This window comes from Sus scrofa, chromosome 13 (genome assembly GCF_000003025.6).
Source record: "Sus scrofa isolate TJ Tabasco breed Duroc chromosome 13, Sscrofa11.1, whole genome shotgun sequence".
Taxonomy (NCBI): domain Eukaryota; kingdom Metazoa; phylum Chordata; class Mammalia; order Artiodactyla; family Suidae; genus Sus; species Sus scrofa.
The window spans coordinates 205495549-205519451 of NC_010455.5; positions in this window are offsets into that span (position 1 = coordinate 205495549).

Genomic DNA, 23903 nt, shown 5'->3' on the forward strand with positions numbered 1-23903 from the left:
CTGAGAGGCTGCGGTGTAAGGGTGGACCCGGTCTGCGTGTTGCTTGTAGTTTAAATCCTCGAATCCCAGACTCTTTCTGCCGGCATGGCTCCGGAATTAAATTCCAAGCATCCTGAAGCAGAGGGAGGGAGGCACTGAGGCAGGGTGGTCCTGGGCATCTGTAGAGGTTGTCCACTGCTCTCCAAAGCAGGGGGTCACTGCCAGGCCAGACTTGGGGGCCTTGGAGACCCTCCAGAAGACCCCTCTGGAGCCGAGTGGGCTGCCCCCCCGTGAGGGTGGGGGTTGTGTGCACACTGTGCTCACACCTTGCAGATATCACCTAATCCAAAACTCATCACAGGTCTTCCACAAACGATTATTCTCACTCTACAAGGAGACCTTACGCAACGGTCCCCAAATCAAAAGGCTAGTACGTGCAGGAACTGGAATTGAAACCGGGCCTGCCTGGTTGTAAAGTTCTGTGGTCTTGGCAGTGGAGGGTCTGATGAAATCTGAAGGTCTGATGGGGGCGGTGACTCGCCAGCGCCCCCTCGCCCCCTCCAGCCAAGCCTGCACTTCCCCAGCATCACCACGAGATGGCGCTGCAGACCAGGGCGGGAGTCCCGTTTTCCTGCAGCAGCCAGAGAGCCCTGCCTCTCAGGTTTGTTCTCTTTGCCCAGTTTGAGGGGAATCTGAAATCAGGGCTTCCGGGCCCCAGGGCACGTGTCTGGGATGGGGCTCAGACAACCTGGGTGGTGTGGAAAAAATTTCATCCACAGCTGATCTGAGAGAGAAAAGAAAATTTTTATTCCAGCCAACCTGCGGATCCCAGCCCAGGAGACGGTCCTCCAGCTCCGAGGATGGTGCCGAAGCGGTGGGGGAAGGGGGAGGCCAGTGTAGGTGTGGTTTTGGGGCGGGGTCCGGACAGGCAAGCACACATCTCCGTAGAAGTCTGCCGGGCAAGAGGAACAGACAGCTTAGCTAAAGATTTGAGTGCTTTTCTCTTTGTTGTTGTTGTCTTTGGCCGCACCCAAGTCATGGGGTCAAACCTGTGCCACAACAGTGACAACGCCAGATCTTTAACCCGCTGAGCCACCAGGGAACTCCCTTGAGCGTTTATCTTGCAGGTTGGGAAGATGCGAGAATCTCGGCTCATAAAAAATGTCTAACTACCTGGGGGCCGGTTCTGCCAGGTGTCCCAGAGCGCAGAGCTCTGCTCTGTCCTGAATTCCTTGTCGGCTGCAGGGGCTCCTGCCTTGATTCCTGTAAAACAGGAAAGTGGGCGTCATTCTTTCTTTCCAATCCCTTCCCTTTTGGTCTTAATTTCCACCAAGGTTTGGGAGGCATTTCGTGGCCAGCTTGTCCCATGGTGTTGGGAATTCCCAGATCAGATGAGGATTTTGTTGTCAGGCTACTTGCTCTGCTGTTGCTGGACTAGGCCCGGTTCACAGTAACCGAAGCCTCTGGGCTGCCCATCCTACTGGCCTGTTACTGTCCGGGAAATGGTCCCTCTTACTGCTTCTTCCCGCAGCTAGAGTTACACTTTTATAATCACTGATCTTATCGAAAATAGCATGTGTGTGTGTGTGTGTGTGTGTATTTTTTTTTACCGCTGCTCCTGTGGCATATGGAAGTTCCCAGGCCAGGGGTTAATCAGAGCTGGAACTGATGCCTACGCCACAGCCATGGCAACGCTGGATCCAAGCTGCATCTGTGACCCACACCCAGGCTTGTAGCAATGCCAGATCCTTAACCTACTGAAAGAGGCCAAGGATTGAACCCACATCCTCATGGAGCCAATGTCAGGTCCTAACCCTCTGAGCCACAATGGGAACCCCCCCCCTTTATTTGGCCAAGCCTGAGGCATACCGAAGTTCCTGGGCTAGGGATCCAACATGCGCTAGAGCAGTGACCCAAGCCACACTGGTGAAAACGCCAGATCCTTAATCCACTGCACCAGCAGGGAACTCCAGAAGTGTATTTTTGATCAATCGTTTCAAGCTGCCTAAGCTTCACTCGTTTTATCTGTGACTCAGTCACACACTGGGTAATGCCGGAAAAACAATCTTGTGAAATAGAACACAAGCACTACGGCTGGTGACATTCACAAGGTCCTAAGTAAGCCTTTAAGCTGAGAACTCCCATTGTGGGCAGCTCAGGGTCTCCCAGCTCGCCCGCCCGCCTCCTCCAGTGGGTATCTTTTTTCTTTTTTTTCTTTTTTTTTTGGCTTTTCGGCATTTCTAGGGCTGCTTCTGTGGCATATGGAGGTTCCCAGGCTAGGGGTCTAATCAGAGCTGTAGCCACCCACCTACATCAGAGCCACAGCAACGCGGGATCCGAGCCCCGTCTGCAACCTACACCACAGCTCAAGGCAACGCCGGATCCTTAACCCACTGAGCAAGGCCAGGGATCGAACCCGCAACTTCATGGTTCCTAGTTGCATTCGTTAACCACTGAGCCACGACGGGAACTCCTCCAGTGGTTATCTTTAAGGGAAATGATAAATTGGCATCATAGTCCATCAAAGATGTTTGCGCATAGGAGGTGGGGGGGTGGCATCGTGACGCCCCACAGGGTTGAGAAAGGACAGTCTTTGTTATGCGGCTGGTGTCTTTATGCTTTGAGCAGGTATTTCCACTCCAGGAGGTCTGGCTAATGCACAGCGCTCACTGGAGCGGGGGAGCAGGCCCCGCAGCAGAGGAAAAGTTTCATGTTGACTTAAAATGGGCATTTTTCTTCCTTCTGTCCCCGGTCTTTCAGGGTGGACAGACCCGGTGCCTTCAGACATTAGAGGCGCTGGCCTGGGCGACTGTGGGGAGAAAGCAGAGTCCACGTGGGCTTGGTCCCCACAGCCTGGGACTTCCCGAGGAGGGGACACCTTCCCCTTCTTCTCTGGGAAGAAAAAGGCATCACTGTGCCATGCACCTGCAAGGCGGGCGGTGGGGAGGAATGGGGGGAGAGGCGACAGGAGGAGGGGGAGGCCAGGGGCTTGCTGAGGGAGGGAGCTTCCTGGCTGAGGACTGGGGTGGGGGGCACAGTGGTGCCTGCTGGCAACCAGCCCTAAGGCTGGCGCAAAGCCGGAGACCTCGCGGTGTGAGGAGGAGGAAAGTGCTTGCATCACGGAGTGGGGGTGCTTCCAGCCTGGGGGTAGAGCCCTGGTTGGGAGGGGAAAGCTCAGCCCATCATCAGGGGCTCAGGATTCCAGCTTTTTGAGATGCCAGACCCCAAAGTGACTCTGGTGGAAAGAACTGCACAGTAAGGCCTGGGCCTGGGGGTTCCTTTACCCAGGGAACAGCTAGAGCTTGCATATCACAAGGTAGTATGTGGCTGCGGGCATTCGGGCTGGTGTCGAGGTGAAAGGCACCTGCTCTGCCACGCGGGGCCTTGTCATCTAATCTCTCTGCACCTCAGTTTTCCCCTGTGAAATGGGGACTATACCAGCATTAATGAGGGAGTTGGGGGCTTTGAGTAATAGAAGCGTTGGCTCTAACAGGCTTTGGCAGTGAAGATCATTTATGATCTCTTGCAAGGGCAAAGTCCAAGCCAGGGTGGAGTTCAGGCAAGGCTCTCTCCAGCAGCTCTCAAGGACCCAGCTTTGTCTGTTCTGTGCTCTTCTTCCACAGCTCTAGCTTCAACCGGAAGTTCCCCCTTAGTCCCCAAATACCTGTGAGCAGTAACCAGATAACATGCTTATTCGTGTCCAGCAAAAGAAAGACAGGATCTTCCCAACTGTTGATCCAAGGGCCTGGGATCCCCTCTTGATTGAAACATCCTGGGTCCTGTCCCAACCCCGAGTCTGTCACTCTGAGCAGGAGGACGTCCTGTGCGGACAGCTGGGCCCTGGGGTCGTGTCCTTGCTGGTCAGTATCAGCCAGTCGGAGGCCACAGGAAACCAGTGCACCTGTGCCTGATTCCCGCGGCCCAGGCCCAGCGCCGTGAGGAGGAGAGGATTCGAGAAGCTTGTGATGGAGTCTGTGTGGACATTTGCCTTTCCCTTGGGTTCCAGGGGCTTCATCTCCCAGAATGTTTTCTGGGAACCAGGGAAGACTAACCCGGTCTTGTCAAATCATTCTTCCAGAATGTTCTTCGTGGGTGACCAATGGCTTCTGACTGGATGGTTCCAGCAGGAAGGGCCCCATTCCTGTGGAGAGGCCCTCCCCAGGGGGGAAGGCAGAGCCCCGGTGGTGATGAGGGGTGTGCACCCTGGGCCCTGGGGGCACCTGGATGGGCCCGAATGAGTTCTCTTCTGAATCTGCTTGTGGCAGCCAAGAGAGATGCTGAGAAGCCACTTAGCCTTTAGGGCTGGGCTCCTGGAACCATCTTCCGAGTGGGCCGGTGGGTGATGATGCAGGACGCTCACCTGAGCCGTGAAGGCTGCGGCCGGACACGTGCTGCCTTCTTGGGAGGCCAGCGTCAGGTCAGAGGAAGAAAACAGCATCCCTGAGACACTATCCAGCAGTTAGTGCCAGAGTGGGAGTCAGCCCAGGGCTGTCCTCGGCCGTGGCCTTCACCCCATTTCCCGAAGCGTGGATTCTAAGCCTGCGTCCCAGGGGAAAGGCTGGCCTAGCAAGGCCACACGGCATTTCATGAAGGCATCTCTCAGCTCTGGACTGCATGGTGGATGGACAGGGCCTCCATCCCAGGCCTGGCCAAGCTATAACCTTGACCTCACTCTCCGTCTCTGGAAAGAGACGTTTCCATGACTCAGATCAGCAGTGGAGATGATGAAACCCAGGGCCCAGGGCTGAGCACAAGGCCTGGCCCCCAGGTGGGCTGGGTGGGGTGGGGTGGGTGCTCACCCACCTGGCAGGACCCTAGGGGGGCTGGGACCGTGGCGTGGGAACCCCTGGCAACATTCCACGACATTCTGGGTCTCACTCTGAGCAGCCGTGGGAAGCCCTCCTTGCTGGAATTTCGTTGGGGACTCCTGTCACGCAGTCGCAGTGGGAAGGCTGGCGGCCAAGGCGGACTGCCCAGGGTGGAGCCTGGCTGGAGATGGGGACAGCCCCCCCTGTAGGCATCCTGAGCAGGGAGGGCTTGGCTGGCCCGACCCCAGGGCCTGCCTGGGTCTGAAGGGACCGCTCAGCCCTTGGCCAAGGGCAGGCCTCTCTCAGGCTTCTCTCCCTTTTCACGGCACTGGGGCCAGCCCATGTCACCCCAGCAGCCCAGGCTGTGTCTGAATCCAGTTTCTAACCAGAGCTGCCCTTCTCAGGGGCCACCTGTCACCTCCCTACTCCCCAGGACCCACCCCCCTTCCTCAGGAGGGCTTGTGGAATTTACTTTCACAGATCTGGCAGGTGCGGGGGTGGGGGGGTGGAGATAGGACCCCCGTCTCTGCTCATTTAGGGAAGTGCTGCCTTATTTCCTCCAGGAGCCAGGGGTGGGCAGGGACTCTGTATGGGCGGCCTGGTGCCCAGGTGACATGCTTTTCAGGTGGGCACAGACCTCTCACCCACTTCCCACCCCACGCCCCGAAGGGACCAGGAGCTGGGTGTGGAAGTGCCTCTGAGCCTGCAGGGCCACCCCTGCCAGGCCCGCTCCTGGGCTTCCAGCCTTCAGTCCTGGGTGCCCCTGCCCCGGCCCTGCGCCCCTGCCCCCACCCACACGGACCAAAGCCCGGGGGGGCTCTGACGTCTCCGGAGGCTGCCGTGCACAGAAAACACCTTCCTGCCTAGTGAAAAGGTAAGAGATTACGTCTTGAGGTTACATTTTGAAGGCGATTTATTTTCCTTAACTAAATTCACCTTATGAATCTTTTTTTTTTTTAAGAACCCGTGGCATATGGAGGTTCCCAGGCTAGGGGTCAAATCAGAGCTACAGCGGCCAGCCTACACCACAGCCACAGAAACACCAGATCCAAGCCGCATCTTCGACCTACACCACAGCTCATGGCCATGCCGGATCCTTAACCCAGTGAGTGAGGCCAGGGACCGAACCTGCGTCCTCGTGGTTCCTAGTCGGGTTTGTTAACCACTGAGCCACAAAGGGAACTCTGACCTTATGAATCTTTTAAATTTCTTTTGCATACTTCTGGGGACTTGTAACAATCACTTTCAAGGGGACTCAGAGTTTGAAGTATTCAAGTGACAAAAATCCTTGTAACCAATCCATTTAATTAAATTCCCTTGGGCACTGACAACTGCATTTACTAATTTAATTTCTCCGGTCTTCCTTCCAAGGAGCTTCAACTGCATGGCCTGTGTGCTTTTATTTATTTATTTATTTATTTATTTTTAATGGCTGCACCTGCTGCACATGGAAATTCCCAGGCTAGGAGTCAAATCGGAACCGCATCTGCGACAGCAAATGCCGGATCCTTAACCCACTGAGCGAGGCCAGGAATTGAACGTGTAACCTCATGGATACTCGTTGGGTTCATAACCCGTTGAGCCACAACAGGAACTCCCCCCATGTGCTTTTCAAACTCCAGCGAGGCTGTTGATAACCAAGCCTAGAATTTGATGGGTCTCGGGTCTAAGGAATGTTCTAGTTCTGTTTACACAGTTGGTCCGTTTCTCCTAGACCTTTGAACTTGGATGCACCAGCCCCTAAGAAGAGGCCACATGTTGAACGAGAGTCTGCTATTCTCCGGGATAAACTAGAAGAAGGCTCTGTCGTGGGAGCCCCAGGACGCTTCCTTCTCTTCGACATCGCAGACTTTAAAACAAACACGCAGACTCTTCCTGAACGTAACAGGAAAGGATTAATACAATGGGTTGGATCTATTTTCTCTTCTGCCTGGGATTCTAAACATCCCTGGAGTTCAAAGGGGCTTCTCTACTTCAGACACCGTTTCAGCACCCCGAGCGGGGACAGGGTTACCCTCTCAAAGGGGGAGAGATTGGGGTCTGGATTTGAGACGGAGGATTGCGACATTCCAGATGGTTCTGTCATGCCTCTGATGAGACCTGGGGGGAGGGCGACCCTCACACGTTCCAGGCCGTGCCCTGCAGCTCTCTCCCAGGTCATCTCCTGTCCTGGCCTCTGGTTACCTCTGCGGCTCTCCCGCGGTTCCATCGGGGACCAGACTCCACCCTCTGCATCCTCCCTGACTGGATTCTGAGTTAGTTCCTAGGGGAGTTCCCGCTGTGGCTCAGCGAGCTAAGAACCCGACATGGTGTCCATGAGGATGTGGGTTCGACCCCTGGCCTCGCTCAGTGGGCTCAGGATCTGGCATTGCTGTGAGCTGTGGTGCCGGTCACAGATGCAGCTCAGATCTGGTGTTGCTGTGGCTGCGGGTGTAGGCCGGCTGCTGCAGCTCCCATTTGACCCCTAGCCTGGGAGCTTCCATATGCTGCAGGTGTGGCCCTCAAAGGGAAAAAAAAGACTGTGTCAAGGTCTCCTGTCTGGAGGTACCACACCTCCTGGTCTGGCTGTGAGTCCCGGGTCTCTGCCCGGCTCAGTGGTTCCGCTGCAGATGGCAGATGAACGAGCCTGCCTGGTCCTCTCCTGACTTTGCACCTGTCCTGGGCTCTCCCCTTGTTATCCGGGGCCTGTCCCTGCTTCTGGAAAGAGCTTCAGCCTGTTCCACAGGAAACAGCATCCATTCGGCGTGAGCCTAAGTGGGGTGTGTGGGATCGCAGGCTGCTCCGTGTGCTCCGTCCTGTGGTCCCCACAAGGACCCAGTGGGCAGTGGGCTTGGTCCGAGTTCCCTAGGCGAGGAAGTGGATGCTGAGACACCTTAGGGAGGCTGACCAAGGTCCTGTGACTAGTGGCCCGGGAACTTGGAAACAACAGCTGGCTTTTAGTGGTGACGTGCTGTGGCCTCTCCATCATGCCCCCTGCTGTGCAGGAACGGTCACTGTCGCCATCACACAGATAGCAGAGACGCTGCCAGGGGTGCGTGACCTGGGAGGGTTGTGACAGCTGCCAGGCTGGCTGGTGGGGGTCCAGGACCGAGACAGTCCCTGACCTGGCGTAGGCACCATCTCCAGGGCTAACACTTGCTGGGCGCTGACACGCACTTCACATGGATTCTACCGTTTCATCTACCTTTCGAGGCAGGAACCCTGATGCTCATTCTTCTGGAGAAACTGAGCCCAGGAGAGGAAGGAAACAGGTGGTGGCGGGCCAGCTTCCAACCCTGTTCCCGTGCCCGTGGGGTCGGCCACCATGGCCGGCTACAGCATAGGAGGGCTTGGGAGAAAGCCCCGGCTCTTCTCAGGACCACACCACACTGCTCTGGACTGTCCTAGAACCTGGGGCAGGAGGGCTTCCCCCTGGGGACCAGGGCTGGGCCGGATCTGCTGGGGCCCCGGTCTCGACGCAGGGAAGAAGGGTGAGGCTGTTTCCTCCCTTCACTGCCACGGGCCCATCCTTCTGTTATGAGAATGTTAGGGCCCTTTCAGAGTTCTCACTGTGGCTCAGAGGGCTAAGAACCTGACTAGTATCCATGAGGATGAGGGTTCAGTCCCTGGCCCCGCTCAGGGGATTAAGGATCCAGCGGTGAGCTGTGGGGTAGGTCCCAGATGCGGCTTGGATCCTGCGTTGTTGCTGTGGCTATGGTGTAGGCTGGTGGCTGCAGCTCCAACTCGACCCCTAGCCTGGGAACTTCTATGTGCTGCAGGTGCAGCTCTAAAAAGACAAAAAATAAAATAAATAAAATAAAATAAAATAAAATAAAATAAAATAGTTCCTGCTGTGGTACACTAGGTTACAGACCCGAATGCAGCAGCTCAGGTCGCTGCAGAGGTGTGGGTTCACCCTCTGGCCCCGTGCAGTGAGTTAAGTATCTGACGTTGCCACAGCTGTGATGGGGGACTTAGCAGTGGCTCAGACTTAGTCCCTGGCCTGGGAACTTCCATATGCCACAGGTGCGGCCAAAAAAGAAAAAAAAAAAAAAAAAGTAGCAGGTCCTTTTCTCCCAGAAAGGGCAGGCGTCGTCTTCATCCCTTTCTGATGGAGGTGCCAACCAGGGACATTTTTGGGGAGAAGGATCTGCCGGGGTCCCCAAAACCACCCTTAGGTTTGAAGATCTTCTAGAAAGACTCATGGGACACAGAGGTTACAGTTTATTACAGTGAAAAGATGCAAATGAAAACCCACGGCGGGGGGGGGGGTGCCCGGGAGGAGTCCAGGAGAGGCCAGAATGAGCTTGACTCCACTGTCCTCTCCCAAGGGAGTCATGGGGACGCTACTAATTCTCTGGCAACAGCATGTGACAGCATGTGGGGGGCATTGCCAACCAGAGATGCTCATGAGACTTGGCGTCCAAGCTTGTCCTGTGGCTCAGTCCCAAAGGCATGGAGCACCGCCTGGCTGAGCTGAACTGCTCAGACCCCAGCCTCCACCCCAGTTCAAACTGATGCATGGCCCATGGCCACCCCCACCCCCAAAAATCACACCCTCAGCATGAAAAGCAGTCAGGACCCCAGGCCCGGGGGCACAGAGACACTGTTATCGGCTTGGACACTCCCTGACTCAAGAAGGGGTATTTTTTGTAAGGTTTTAGTTATTTATTTTTTCTTTTTATGGCTGCATCTGCAGCATATAGAAGCTCCTAGGGTAGGGGTCGAACTGGAGCTGCAGCCACCGGCCTACACCACAGCCACAGCAACACCAGATCCGAGCCCCATCTGCAACCTACCCACAGCTTGCAGCAATGCTGAATCCTTAACCCACTGAGCAAGGCCAGGGATGGAACCTGTATCCTCATGGATACTAGTTGGGTTCTTAACCCACTGAGCCACAACGGGAACTCCAGGTTCAGGATTTAACACCTTAATTCTGCTGAGTTAAGCCTCTGCTGCATAGGAACTGGGGGGACAGAGGGAGCAGATGTCCAAGCCCCCCCCCCCCTCAGAGTGCCATGTCCTCCTAAGGAGATGCCGGGGCTGCCGGGAGACTGGCCCTCCTTGCTTCCAGCTCTGATTTCCTTACAGAGCAGGGACATCGGCCCAGGACCCCAGGCAGAGCTGGGCTAAGGGGATCAGGCCTGGGCTCAGAGGCCCCTGACCCCTGCTGCATGTAATACCAGTGCCGACCGGCAGGGGGGGTGCGGCAAGAGAGTTCCGAAAGCAAGATGCTCCCCACGACGCTTTTGGCTGCATTGGATTTTACACCTTGCCCAGTGTTTATAAACACTCTTTTGACCATAACAGAAATTGCCATCAGCTCAGCAAATAAACGTGCCGGTAACCATGGGGACCCGAGGGCTTCGGCGCAGGGCAACACACCTGCAGGCAGACCCGGCGTTCGACACGTTTATTCCAGGGTTTGAGTCCAGGCAGAATATCAGCTCGAAAACCTTCACGGTGTTTCTCATCTTCCTGCGGGGGTGCCTGTCCCTATTCTCAACCTCTGAAGCCCCAGGCCGGTCCCTGGAGGCCACGCCCAGCTCTCTGGGCGCCAGCTTTGCCCACCTGGGGCTGGAGTCCTGCAGCCGCACAGCCAGGCTTCCTTCCCCGTGGCCCAAACTGATGATCTGTTGGGGCTTCTTTTTCACAAAGTTGTTGCCAGGGAGCTCAAGTGTTGCAAAGCTGACCAGCTAACTCCAGGCTTCTCTCTGCGGATTTTGTGATTCAAGAAAAAAAAAACAGAGAGAGAGAGAGAAAGAAAAACAACAAAACCCCAAGGCACTAAGAGGGACAGAAAATATAATTAGCCCACAGAATTTTCAATGGAAAATTACCACCCGCCTCCCCCACCATGGACAACAGGCATCTCCGTAAAGGCTGGGGCTGCGGTTACAAACAGCTGTCAAAATTATGACTGGCTCTCACGGCATTTCCATGCCGGTGAGCTGGGAGCAAGGACAAGCCTGCAGGGGGACCCCGTTTGGGTACCACATCTACATTAAGATGCGATGTTGAGTCCTCTACCCCCATGTCAGGAGATGGATGGGGCGCACCCTGTTTATTTTTTTAAGCCCTGCACTCCTGGCATAGGGAGGTTCCTGGGCTAGGGGTCCAATAGGAGCTGAAGCCACCGGTCTATGCCACAGCCACAGCAACGCAGGATCCAAGCCATGTCTGTGACATACGTACATCACAGCTCATGGAAATGCCAGATCCTTAACCCACTGAGCAAGGGCAGGGATCGAAACTGCATCCTCATGGATGCTAGTCAGATTCATTTCTGCTGAGCCACAGTGGGAACTCCCATGGGGGGCACCTTAATCCACTGGGACAGGGAAGCCACAGGACGTAGAGGCCTGGGAGGTCCCAGCCCCCGGATACTGGGAGACCACGATCCTGGGAGGACAGAGGCGCCAGGGCACAGCCAGCTAGGTCGGGTCCAAGACTTCAGGTCGGGACATGCATGCATCACTGGCGTGAGCTCAGCTGGGGTTGGCAGCATTAGAAGAAATCTTTTGTGAAAACCATCTCAGGGAATCTGGAAAATCCAGACCCCAAGACCCCACAGCTTTGCTCTCCCCATCCAGTGCAGCCCAGAAAGTTCTGTGGCTTCAAAAGAGTGGATGAGGGAGAAGCCAGAGGTTGGGTGGCAAGGTTGCTGGGTGGCTGAGAGACTGAGAGAGGGCCAGCCTGCCTGCTGCTCACCAGCAGTGACCCCCGGTGGTCTCTGGGGCCGGAGGGAGGAGCTGGCTGCCCCTTCTTCTGTGAAGCCCTTTTACAAGCTTGGGGAGGGTATGCACGTGAACCACAGGGCAGAGAGCCTGGCTGTACTGGCAGCAGGACAGGCGGGTAAGTGGGAGGGAGCCTGTCCTGGGGGTGGGTCTGGGGTGGGGGCACCTGAGCCGGGCTCCCTGGGGAAGGGTCCAGCCAGCTCCCTGGTATGGGCTGGGATGCGAGAGCTCTGAGAAGGGCCTGGGCTGGGAAGGGTCTTCCCAAACTTTCACAAGCACGGGAACCACTGGGGGGCGGTGGTCCTGTTGCAGGTTCTTGGCTACCACTTGCAGGGTTTCCGGCTCAGTAAACAGGAGGCGGCCTCATCTGTAGCCTGGTTTCCTACAAGCTTCAGTGCGTCCCTGCAAAGTGCTGCTGGAATCTGGAGATTTCCGAAGGTGAGGTGGGCCCTCCTTGCCGCCGGAGGCGGGGGGGTCACAGGGTGGGGTGGGGCGGGCATAGATGGTGCCCAGGGCTGAGATCGGTCCTGCCCGAGGCCCTGGTCCTCAGACTGGAAACTACAGGGCACTGCTGAGTCAGTTGTGGAGCCGCTGATGAGCTCAGTCCGGGCTGAGCACCTACTATGTGCAGAGCAAAGGCAGACATTTGGGGAGAGAAAGAGAACAAAGACCCAGGCCTGCCCCGAGGACATCTCACTGATTAGGAGCCAGCCGTCGGGTCTGAAGGGGACAGCCACCAGGCAGGGCTGGGGGCAGAGGGTGGGCACCCCTGTGGGCTGGGGGCGGCCTCTTGCCCGTGCCCTAGAGATAGTCCCCTCAGCCAGTGGGAGTCGATGTCCCTGAGTCCCACCTGCCGGGCCCCTCTGCCTGGCCATCCACCTGCCCAGGTCTGACCAAGGTCCTGCAGCCTCTGGACATCTCTCTCCTTGGAGCCCCACATGTACCAGCCCCCACCCCCAGGCCGACCTGTGGTTCGGCTCCGTGGCTGCAGCCGCCTTCCCTGTGGCTGAGAGATGGGGACAGGTCCCCCTCCTCCTGGCAGCCAGCTTCTGCGCCCCCTTCTTTTGTGACAGTGAAGAAAGGGGAGGCCAAGGGGGTTCCCCTGGCTCTGGGTGACACAGACACTGGGCCTGGGGTCCCTGAACACACCTCGGACCCTGTCCAAACATCAGACAGTCCAGAAGCTCTACCCAGCTCTCGGTCGCCAGGGTCTGAGCAGAGCCTCATCTGCTCCCGGAGGCGCAGAATCCTCTGGGGAGGTCACTCCGGCACCTGGGATGGGAGAGGCAGCCCAGCCCCAGCTCCTCACGGTGGGGGTCCAGGCTCTTGTCCCACATCCTCCCCCCAGATCTGCTTTGATGCTGCTTGGACTGGAAGGGGAGGGGCTGCAGAGAGCCCAGACTGGGGTGGGAGGAGGAGGCTGGGAGGCTCAGGCAGAAAGGGGAGCCTGGCCCCCAAAGGTGGCAGCAAGTCCATTCTGTGTTTTTTTCCGGACTCTGAGGCTGGTCCCTTCAAACCTGGAGGACTCCGGCTTGGCAGGGACTAGATGGTCTCTTGGGGCAAAGTTTGGGGGAGCCTCGGAAACACAAAGCAGCCAGCTTGGTTTCTGATCCTATCTCTCGTTCTCTCTGCAGGTGCTTTTGAGACAGCGCAATCTACCTGTCCACGTCCCAGCCTCTAGCAGCACTCACGCCTGCCCTGCCTCCCCACCTGCTCTCGGGGAGACCAGGCACAGGGCTGCGGCAGTCACTCCCCGTGAGCATTCAGCCGGGCACCCACGATGTGGACTCAGGAGGCTGGGGTAGGGGTGGGGGAAATGGATACCCCACCCCCCTCCAGCCATGGCCCAGAAAAGGGGCATTTTCTGCTCTGCTGATCTGTTTGAAGGACATGTCACCCAAAGATGGCTTTTCCCCAAGTCACTTAACAAAGGCAAACAAACACACCACCGGGCTTGCTGGCCCGGGGCAATGTGCTGCGGTCAGGAATTAGGCAGATTCTGCAGCCTCATCTGGGAAGCAAAATGCACAGCAGGCCTTGTCTGGAGGACTCGCTTTCAACCACCGCTGCTTCTGGAAAAGAGAACCCAGCCTTCCCAGGGCAGCTGGCTCACGACGGATGCACCCACCCCTCCGGTTTCTGCAGCCCCAAAGCCAGTTGTGCCCCACGGCGCTCAGAGCTTCACGGGCTCTAAGCCCTTTGTTCGTGATCTTTAATCCTGGCGACAACCCAACCAGATCAAGATGCTGTCCTTAGTTGTCTTCCCGAAGCTAAGTCCTGCCCAAGACCCCACCTGTTACCCCACTGGGCCGCTCAAAGTACAGGAGCTAGAAACTCAGAGGGTCGGGCACTAGTTTCCGGAGATTGTGACAAATCCGCACAAACCCAGTGGTTTACAACGACCCACACTCATCATCTTACACGTCTGGGTGTTAAAACTCTGGCGCAAGTGTCACTGGGCTCAAATCAAAGTGTGAGCTGGTCCCTCCTGGTGGCTCTGGGGAGACCGAGGGTCTTGCCTTTTCCGGCCCCCAGGGTGCCCCCAGCTCTTGGCTCGTGGCCCTTCCCCCGGCAGCAAGGGCAGAATGGGGGGTCACGTCTTGCTCACGTCACAGAGCTCTGCTGCCCTGAAGCAGCCTCCCGCTGCCACGTTTAAGGATCCTGGGGATTTCTCTGCGGCCGCCGGATAAACCAGAATAATCTCCCTATTTTAAGGCCAGCTGATAAACAGCAATTCCATCTGCTACCTTTAATCCCTTTTGCCACGGGAAATAATACGTTCACGGGTTCCAGGATCAGGGCCTGGAGAGAGCTTCCGCTGCAGGGTGACACATTCAGGTGGGCATCCTCCACGGCCACCTTCCACTCCCGAGCTTGCACGCACTGTCCCTCCAGGGGCCGGCAGGTCCGGTCCCTGACTGCAGGGGGTGCTGGGCTGGCTTCTACTGGCTCCCAGAGCTGCGTGTTAAACAGCTGCTATTAATAACATACAAACGTGCAGCGAAGTCAATTCTATTAAAACAAAGGTAAAAATGCTGAAAACACATCACGTCCTAATTATTTTACTGCGTGTTCGTACCTCTGCTCTTTCGGTGATTTGGCTCAATTGGATCTGAGCCTCGGAAATCCCGGCTCACACCCGCATCGCCCATCTCTTCCCAACCCGGCGTTTCAGCGACGTCAGGGCCACAGTGGGAGCTTGCAATCAGCCACGTGGGGAATATTTGCATCACGGAATTCAGCAAATGCTTCAAATCGGGGCTGGATGCATTTTCGGCTGATGGTTTAGTCTTTGGAAAGTGGTGGGGACGCCTTAGTGGTGCAGACCTGAAAGCGTGTGGTGTCCCATTTGTCACTGTTACATTGCGAATGGCACACACAAAGAATTGCCAGTCTCTTGTGTCTGTAACTGTTACGTTGTGAATAGCGCATACAGAGAATTGCCCAGTCGTGATTGAACTGCACCTATAGGTTGGCTACAAAGACAAGAGTTCCAGGGTGGCAAAAATCACCCAAAGCTTTCTGTGTGAGTCCATTGTCTGCGGGGAATTTACAATCAAAGGCACTGACTCTTCTGTTATTATTTGTAAACTTCACACTATATTCTTATATGTTCTTTAATATTCTTATATATTCTTATATTTTCTTTTACAGCAACAAAATGGAGAATAAACTGACATATTGCATATGCTCACGCTTTTTGCAGAGAGCGGCTTGTGAGTCACTCACCAGCACATCAGCCCCTCCCTGCCCCCCCCCAGCCTCACCTCCCAGCCCCTGTGCATCAAGTGCTCACATTTCCCAGAACCCTCCCTGCTGTCACGTGCTGTTTGCACGGTGCGGCAGGACCCCTCCCAAGTCCAGCCCTGTCCCACTGCCCCGCTGGTCCTGCTGGCCCTTCAGGCGCCGGGCCGGAGCCACCTTCCCCGGGAGGCTGTCCTGGCCCTGGGTCGGATGGGGTGCTCACCGCCCCCACTTCTCCACCTGAGCTCGCGTCACCCCATCCCCACCTGAAGCCAAGCTCGCTTCTCTGTTGCTGCCTCTGGCCTGACTGCAGAGCCTAGGCACCCCCCCCCCCCCGCACACATAGTAGGTGTTTGACAAACACCCACCCCACGTACTGGGCAGGACATTCACGTGAGGAGCTGGGGCTGCTGTTTTTTCCCTTTTTTTCTTTTTAGGGCCGCATCTTCAGCCCCAGGCTAGGGGGCCAATTGGAACTACAGCTGCCGGCCTACACCACAGCTCATGGCAACGCCGGGTCCTTAGCCTACTGAGTGAGCCCAGGGATTGAACTCTCATCTTCATGGACACTAGTCGGGTTCGTAACCCGCTGAGCCATGACAGGAGAACAGGCGTTGTTCCTGACACAGTGAGGCCTTCGTGTCTCTCTCAGGACACAGCAGGAAGCAGAAGCGGGAAAGAAAGGCCTGATGTAGACACAGTTGTGGAGGGAGCCGGTTCGCAGCCAGTAGGGTGTTTTTATTGCTGCCGCCCATGGCAGATGGAAGGTCCCCAGCCAGGGATCGAACCTGAGCCACGGCAGAGACAATGCTGGATCTTTAACCCATTGAACCCCAGGGAATCCCCGATGGGGTCTTCTGGGTGCACTGGGAGGAAAGAGAGAACACAGCCCCCACCCCAGCCCCTTGGTCTGGAGGGAGCCCCCACCTTCTGCTCCCATGTGTCCCAGACAAAGGGCTTCTTTATGCGAATCCACGGGGGATGGGGGTCCTGGGGCTTAGGGCAGATTGGGGCTCCCCAGGGCTCCCAGAAGCCAGGTGTGTTGGGAGGGCCAGCAGGAGCCAAGAGAGGCAGTCAGTGGAGAGAAGTCCTGGGGGGCCCGGCACCGATGCAGAGGTGGTGTGGGGGCAGCCCCTGCCCTGGCCCACGAGGGAGGAGCTGGAGGCAGCAAGGCCGCACCTGCTTGGTGATGTCGTGTAGTCCCAGTGGGTGGTGATGGGTGGAGGCGGCAGGGAGACAGATGGGATCCCAGGAGAGACGCCAAGTCAGGTGGCGACTCTGCCGTGCCAGGTGCCCAGCCCGGCCCTTTTCTTATGCACAAGCCCACGTGGGTGACTCAGGATCCCTCATTTTACAGATGGAGGGAGGTTTGCCCTGGTGAACGGCCGCACCCGGATGGTCTCGGAGACCCAGGCTCTGAGACACCACAAAACACTTCCCAACTCTGAGCTTCAAACCCTTGGTCTGCAAGTTACCGGCTGCAAAGGCCCCTCTGTCCTTACCGATCTCTGGGGGCCCTGCCCCTGTCCCTGCAGCCCCCCACCCCGCCCAGGTAGAAGCCCCCACCTGGGAAGGGCAGGGCAGGGAGTGGGGCTGCTGGGTCCCTGAGGGCCTCCCAGCTGTGGGCCTCCCTGACGCTGCCCTCTGTCCTCTCATGGGGACACACCCTTGGCGAGACAGGTACTAAGTGACCTGCCTGACATAGAACATAGAAAGGGCTCACCGCCTCCTTTCAGGGCGTGGGAAGCAGTTTCCCTAGGCCAGGAGAGCTGACCTAGCCAGGGTCGACGGGGAGGAGAGCTGGGGGAAAGGCGGACGGGGAGACGGCAGAGGGACGGGCCTGCCCGTCGCAGCCCAGCAGCCTCAGCACCTGCGCTCTGCATGGCTGCAGGATTCTCCCAGAAGCCCTCACACGTCTCCAGATGCGGCAGGGTTCCTGGGACCCCAGAAGCTACCTTCTCTTATAGTCTGAAGAAATTCAGGGCAATAAGTGGGGCCCAGGCGTGTTCTCGGAGCAGCTCTGGCTGGGAACGCGCCAGGTCTGTCAATGACGGCAAACAATTCGAATCGCCTCCCATCAGAGATGCCCCGGGCTTGAGGTAGCAAAGCCTCCCTGGCTGTGTGTTCACTCCACCCAGCAGCTCCACACACACAAACACACACACACACAGGCACATGGACACATAAGCACATACAGGTACATAGACACACAAAGACATAAACTAGCACACAGACACACACACAGGCACATAGACACACACAGGGACACAAACACACACACAGGCACATAGACACATACACACACGCATGCACATAGACACACAAACACATACACAGACACATAGGGGCACACATCACGCGCAGCGGCCATGACCTGTGGGTTCAACTGCCACCCTCCTGGCAAGGCCACTCTGTTTGCACAAACACGTCCAAACATGACCCCTTTGAGTTTCCAAAATAGTTGCGGTCATAAAATCCTCACTCCAACAGTCCCTGAAGGAAGGTCTCTGTGATTCCCTCTTGTTTTTCAGATGAAAAAAGAAAGACTCAGGAGATCCCTGTGAGGAGAGGAAGAGGGAGGGGAAGAGGGGGAGGGAGGGGGGAGGGAGGGGAAGGAAGGGGGGAGGGGAGGGGAGGGGCAGGGAGGCTGCAGCTCAGGTGCAGCAGCGCAGCCGCTGGGATTCCGCCCGCCCCATGCCCTATAGCGGCCTGGAGCAGAGGAGGGCGTTCAGCTGGCCCGGCTGGCCGAGGGGGCTGTGAGGCAGGGGGATTGCGTCTCGGGGTGTCGGGCCGGGAAAGGCAAAGGGAGAACCAGCTGCTGAGATGCTCTTGGTTTACAGGAAGGCTTTCTTTCGGCCTGTGGGGGGAGGAGCTGGTTTGCGGGAGGGAAGGGGGGAGGAGGGGAGGGGCGCAGGGGGGGCATTGCCAACCTCTGAGCCGAGATGAAGCGGTGGGGAGGGCAAAGGAGGGGAGCAAAAAGTGGGGGGGGGGTCTGGGGTGCAGGCCAGGTGGAGCGGTGGAAGCTGGCTTGCCGCAGTGCTCCGTCCGCCTCACCAGGGCAGGGAGCGGGCAGTTGGAGAAGGAGGGCCATGCCGCCTGTCATTTAAAAACGCTTTTTATTTTGAGATAATTGTAGGCGCACTTGCAGGTAGGAGAAATAATTCAGCGAGGTCTCATACATGCGCCCCGTGCCCCCAAAGCCAGCAGCTGGTGCTCTCTGCCAGCCCCTCCGCCCTGCTTCTCCTCCTGGTGGCCTTGCCCCACCTGCTAAGCCATCTACCGTTTAGAAAACCTGGCTCCCATCTGCAGACTCCCCTGAGAGGGCCCCTCATGGCTAGCCCTGAGTACCCGGCCTCTGGGTCCCCGGACGGAGCCAGTGACCCGCCAGGCGGTCAGGATATGGGCACTCACAGACCTGGCACAAAGGTCAGAACTAAGTTCAGAAAGGGCAGTTTCCAGGCAGCCCAGGCGCCCACTCCTCCGCCACCCTGGTCAGGGTCCCAGGCTTGAGAGTTCCACTGGCCCGGCCTGTGCCTGAGCCCCAGCCTCGGCCAGGGGCCAGAGCTCTTTGATGGGCAGCGCTTCAAGCCTGCACACAGCAGTCGGTGGTCAAGGGCATCCCTCCAAAGTCAAGGAGCTATGACGGGAGGAAGGGGAACACTGGGTGACGGGACTCCCCAGACCTCGGTGAGTGTTGGGTGGGATCGCAGGTGAAACCAGAGGCCACTCGTCACAACACCGGAGTGAGGACTTTATCGGAAGAGGTGGGCGGATGCACGTGTTTTCGAGAATGTCCTGGGATGGACCCTGTGTGCCATGTGGACAAACCGGAACAAAGGACTCTGGCTCCTTGGGACCACACTGAAAACTAACTACATTTAGCTGGCGTCTTGCCGCCGTAAAACTGAGTCACGAGGGCCAAGCAGCTTCCCTGTGAGACTCTGTTTAACCTATGATGGTTTCTTTATCTCACCCTTAACCCAGAGACTACGCTGTTTGTTTTACTTATTCGTGCTGAGACTCTGTATTTACTCATATTTTCTTCATTATAGAGAACGGGTCTTACTCACCAACCTTATATTTCACCTACACACTACTGTGTTTTCATCACCTGAGCAGCAATATGGAAAAGTGGCTTTAGATTTTTCCCTAAATAAGGAAAACACCGACTTCTTAGCTTAAAAAAAAAAAAAAAAAAAAAAAAAAAAAGGCAGTGAAAATTCGAATGGCGATGAGAGCTAATGCATTTTCAAAACGCGCCGCCAGACCTCTGGTCAATTAAAAATCGCGATCCCGGACTTCTCGCTGTGGCAACAGGATCCGCAGCCTCTCCGCAGCCCAGGTCCCAGGTTTGATCCCCAGCTGGGCACAGTGGGTTAAGGATCAGACAGCTGCTGCCGCTGTGCCTTAGGTCACACCTGTGGCTTGCACTGAATCCCTGGCCTGGGAACTCCAAATGCAGAGAGGCGGCCGAAAATAAAAATAAATACATAAAAACCGTGGTCCGAATCGGCAGCCCCCTTTCCGGGGGACGACCCACAAAGAACAGGAGAAAAGGAGGCAGATCTCTGGTGAGAGCAGGCTGCACACGATGCCTCAGGTCACGACAGGTGGGAGAGGTGGTGAAAGCAGCGGAGCCTGAGAAACAGGAGCGAGGCTCCTGCTCAAGTCTTAGAAAAGGTCCCGGAGCCCCGTGGCCGCGTTGGGCCGGGGAGGTTCACGCGCAGGCGCACAAGCGAGTTTCTCCAAACCCGCTTTGGTGCTGAGAAGTAGGCTTGTGACGCTGAGTCGAGAATTACCCGGGATCCACACAAAGAGGAAGGTGTGTGCGTGCGTCCTGTCTACTTGTTATAAAAAGGGAAAGTATAGCTGCACAGATGCCGGAGAACTGGGATCAGACACGTGTCAGGTCGTTAAATACGAATGGGATAAACTTACCAATTAAGAACCCAATGCTGTGCCTTATCCAGGAGGTTCTCCTAAACCCAGAGGGTTTTATGTTTTTACATGGTTGAAAAGCCACCTAAAGAGGAAAACTATCTTGTGACATGCGAAAATTATGTGAAATTCGGATTTAGCATCCCTAAGTAAAGTTGTATTTAAACACAAGCTCATAGATTCATTTACATAGTTTGTGGCTGATTTCTTGCACCAACGGACAAGTTGAGTGGACCAGTCATATACTGTGTGGCCCATAAAGCCTAAAATATTTACTATCTGGCCTTTACAGAAAAAGTGTACCTACCCCTGCCCTAGGTTCTGAAATTAACAATTTTTTTTCTGTATTTGCTTATCACAGCATCCGTCCATCTCTGCATCCATCTATTCTGATATCCATCCAGGCTATTCTGAGATCATTTTAAAGTTGTAAATATCAGTACATGTCAGCTTTGGTGTTTTTTGTTTTTTTTTTTTTTTTGTTTTTGTTTTTTGTCTTTTTGCCATTTCTTGGGCTGCTTCCTCGGCATATGGAGGTTCCCAGGCTAGGGGTTGAATCGGAGCTGTAGCTGCCAGCCTACGCCAGAGCCACAGCAACGTGGGATCCGAGCCGCGTCTGCAACCTACACCACAGCTCACGGCAACACCGGATCCTTAACCCACTGAGCAAGGGCAGGGATCGAACCCGCAACCTTATGGTTCCTAGTCGGATTCCTTAACCACTGCGCCACGACGGGAACTCCCCAGTACATGTCATCTTTGAAATGCTTCAGCATGCATGCCATTAGAGTTCATTATTCGTTTATAGGGATTTTAAAGATAAAATTATAAACAGCAAAACATATAACATTGAAGTCTAATCCAAGCGCCTGTTAAATAGAGGAAGTTCCCTCATAGCCTTTCCCAGGTCCTATCCCCACACAGACGCAGCCCAGTTCTGACTTTTTTTCCACTATAGATAGTTTTGCAAGTTCTAGACCTTCATGGACACAGAGCTGCACGGTAGGACCTCTTGCGTGTAACAGTTCTTTCACTCTCATAAATTTCTGCGAGTTGCACTGCTGCCCGCGCTGGCGGGCAAACCCTTCTTCTGAAGGATATCATTCCAGTGTAGGAAGAAACCACCAGTGGTTTATGCATTTGTCTGATGATGGGGCCTCAAGCCGATTTCAGCATTTGGCTAGTACGGGTAATGCTACTGTTTCTTGGTGACCCTTCTGGTGCTTTTACTTCTCTTGTGTAGCCATCTAACCATGGAATTTGGTTCATGGGCTGGTGTACGTTTAATTTTAGAAGACTGTCAGGCATCTTTGCGAAATGGTTGTACTATTGCGTCTCCCAGACTATGAGTTCTCATTGCCCCACATCGTCGCCAACCACGGGTGTGGCCATTCTTTTAAAATTTAGCCATTCTGGTGGGAGCGCAGTGATATCTTGTGATTTATTTGGGTTTACCAATTATGAATCATGTGGAACATTTTTTCCTATGCTGTTTAGACCCTCATATATCTTCCTTTATCACATGTGAAAATTAGGTGGATTTTTCGCAGGCGTTTGTGTATTTCTTTGCTAGACCATAAGACTAAGGATTCAGTTCAGCGGATATTTTTTCCTCCTGACACAATCAGTTAAAAATAAACAGCTCTTTAAAAATTTAACTCGAGGGAGTTCCTGTTGTGGGTCAGCAGGTTAAGAACCCAACTAGTATCTATGAGGATGCAGATTCAATCCCTGGCCTCCCTCAGTGGGTTAAGGGTCTGGCACTGCTGCAAGCTGTGACGTAGTTGGCAGATGTGGCTTGGATCTGGTGTTGCTGTGGCTGTGGTGCAGGCTGGCAGGTGTAGCTCCAATGGGACCCCTAACCTGGGAACTTCCATATGGCGTCTGCGTAGACCTAAAAAATTCACTTTATTGAGATATAATTGACATAGCCAATGGCACACCCAATAAACATGACTCAAGGTAAAGTTCGAGGTTCATTTCCCCCCCTCATCTGGACATCCTGTTGACCCAGCATCGCTTTCTGGAAAGACTCTCCCTTCCCCTATTGAATTTCCTTGTCATCTTTGTTGAAAATTAATTGACTGTGTATGTGACGATATGTTATGGACTCTGCCCCATGGGTTTGTCTTCACATCAATACAACTGCAAGGCCTTGGTCACAATGACTTTCTGGTGAACTTTGATAATTAATAATTTAAGTCTGATTTCATTCATTAAAAAAAAAGTTCGACTGTTCTAGGTGTTTGCATTTCCGTATGACCTTTTATAATCAGCTTGTCAATTTCTAAAACAATGCTAAGAATTTTTGAGAGATTTTATACAGAATTATTATTATTTCTTCCTAAAATGTTTAGTAAAGTTCATCTGGGATTAGAGTTTTCTTTGAGGAAAGTTTTTAAACTATAAATTCAAGTTTTTTAATAGATACGGGAATAGTCAGGTTATTTAATTCTTTTGATAATTTGTATTTTTCAAGAAATTTGTTCATAGGCATTTCGCTAAACAAGAGCTACAGATGGCCAACAGGCACATGAAAAGATGCTTAACATCATTCATTATTACAGAAATGCAAATCGAAACTGCAATGAGGGATCACTTCACACCAGTCAGAACGGCATCTTCAAAAGCTCTAAAAGCTGGAAAGGGTGTGGAGAAAAGGAAACCCTCCTACATTGGTGGTGGGAGTGGGAGTTGGTGCAGCCACTATGGAAAACAATATGGAGATTCCTTCGAAAACAGTATGAAGAGTGTGGGAATATTTCCCTTCCAGCATTTGAATTTAAGACGACCATAGGACCCAGCAATTCCCCTCCAGGGCATCTATCTGGAGAAAATCATTTTTCAAAAAGATACATGCACCCCACTGTTTATAGCAGCACTAGTTACAGTAGCCAAGACATGGGAGTATCCATCCATAGGGGACGGAGAAAGAAGATGTGGTGCACATATACAATGGACTATTACCCTGCCATAAAAAAGAACGAAATAATGCCATTGGCAGAAACATGGATGGACCTAGAGATGATCATCCCAAGTGAATTAAATCAAAGACGAATACCTATGATATCACTTGGATTTCCACTCTTAAGATAATGATACAAATAAACTTATTTACAAAACAAAAATAGATTCACTGATGTGGAAAACCACTTTATGGTTATCAAAGGGGAAACCATGGGAGGGCAGGGATAAACTAGAAGGATGGAATTAACACATACACACAACTGTTTATAAAATAGATAACTAACAAGGACCTACTGTATAGCACAGGGAAATCTACGCAATATATCTGTAGTACCCTGTGTGGGGAAAAAGAGTGGATATATGTATACATAGAGCAGAGTCACTTTGCTGTACACCTGTAAGTAATACAACATTGTAAGTCGACTCTACTCCAATAAATTTTTTTTAAAAAGGAATTTGTAGGTTTGGTAGAATTCACCTGTGAAACCATGCAAACTATAGCCTTTGGAATGGATCAGCAATGAGATCCTGCTGTGTAGCCCTGGGAACTATGTCTAGTCACTTATGATGGAGCGTGATAATAGGAGAAGAAAGAATGTATACATATATGTGTGACTGGGTCACTATGCTGTACAGTAGGAAAAAAACGTATTGGGGAAATAACAATTGTTTACAATTAAGACTAAAATAGTAATAATAAAAGGAATTTGTTCAAGTAAATTGTCAGGTGTATTGGCATAAATTGTGC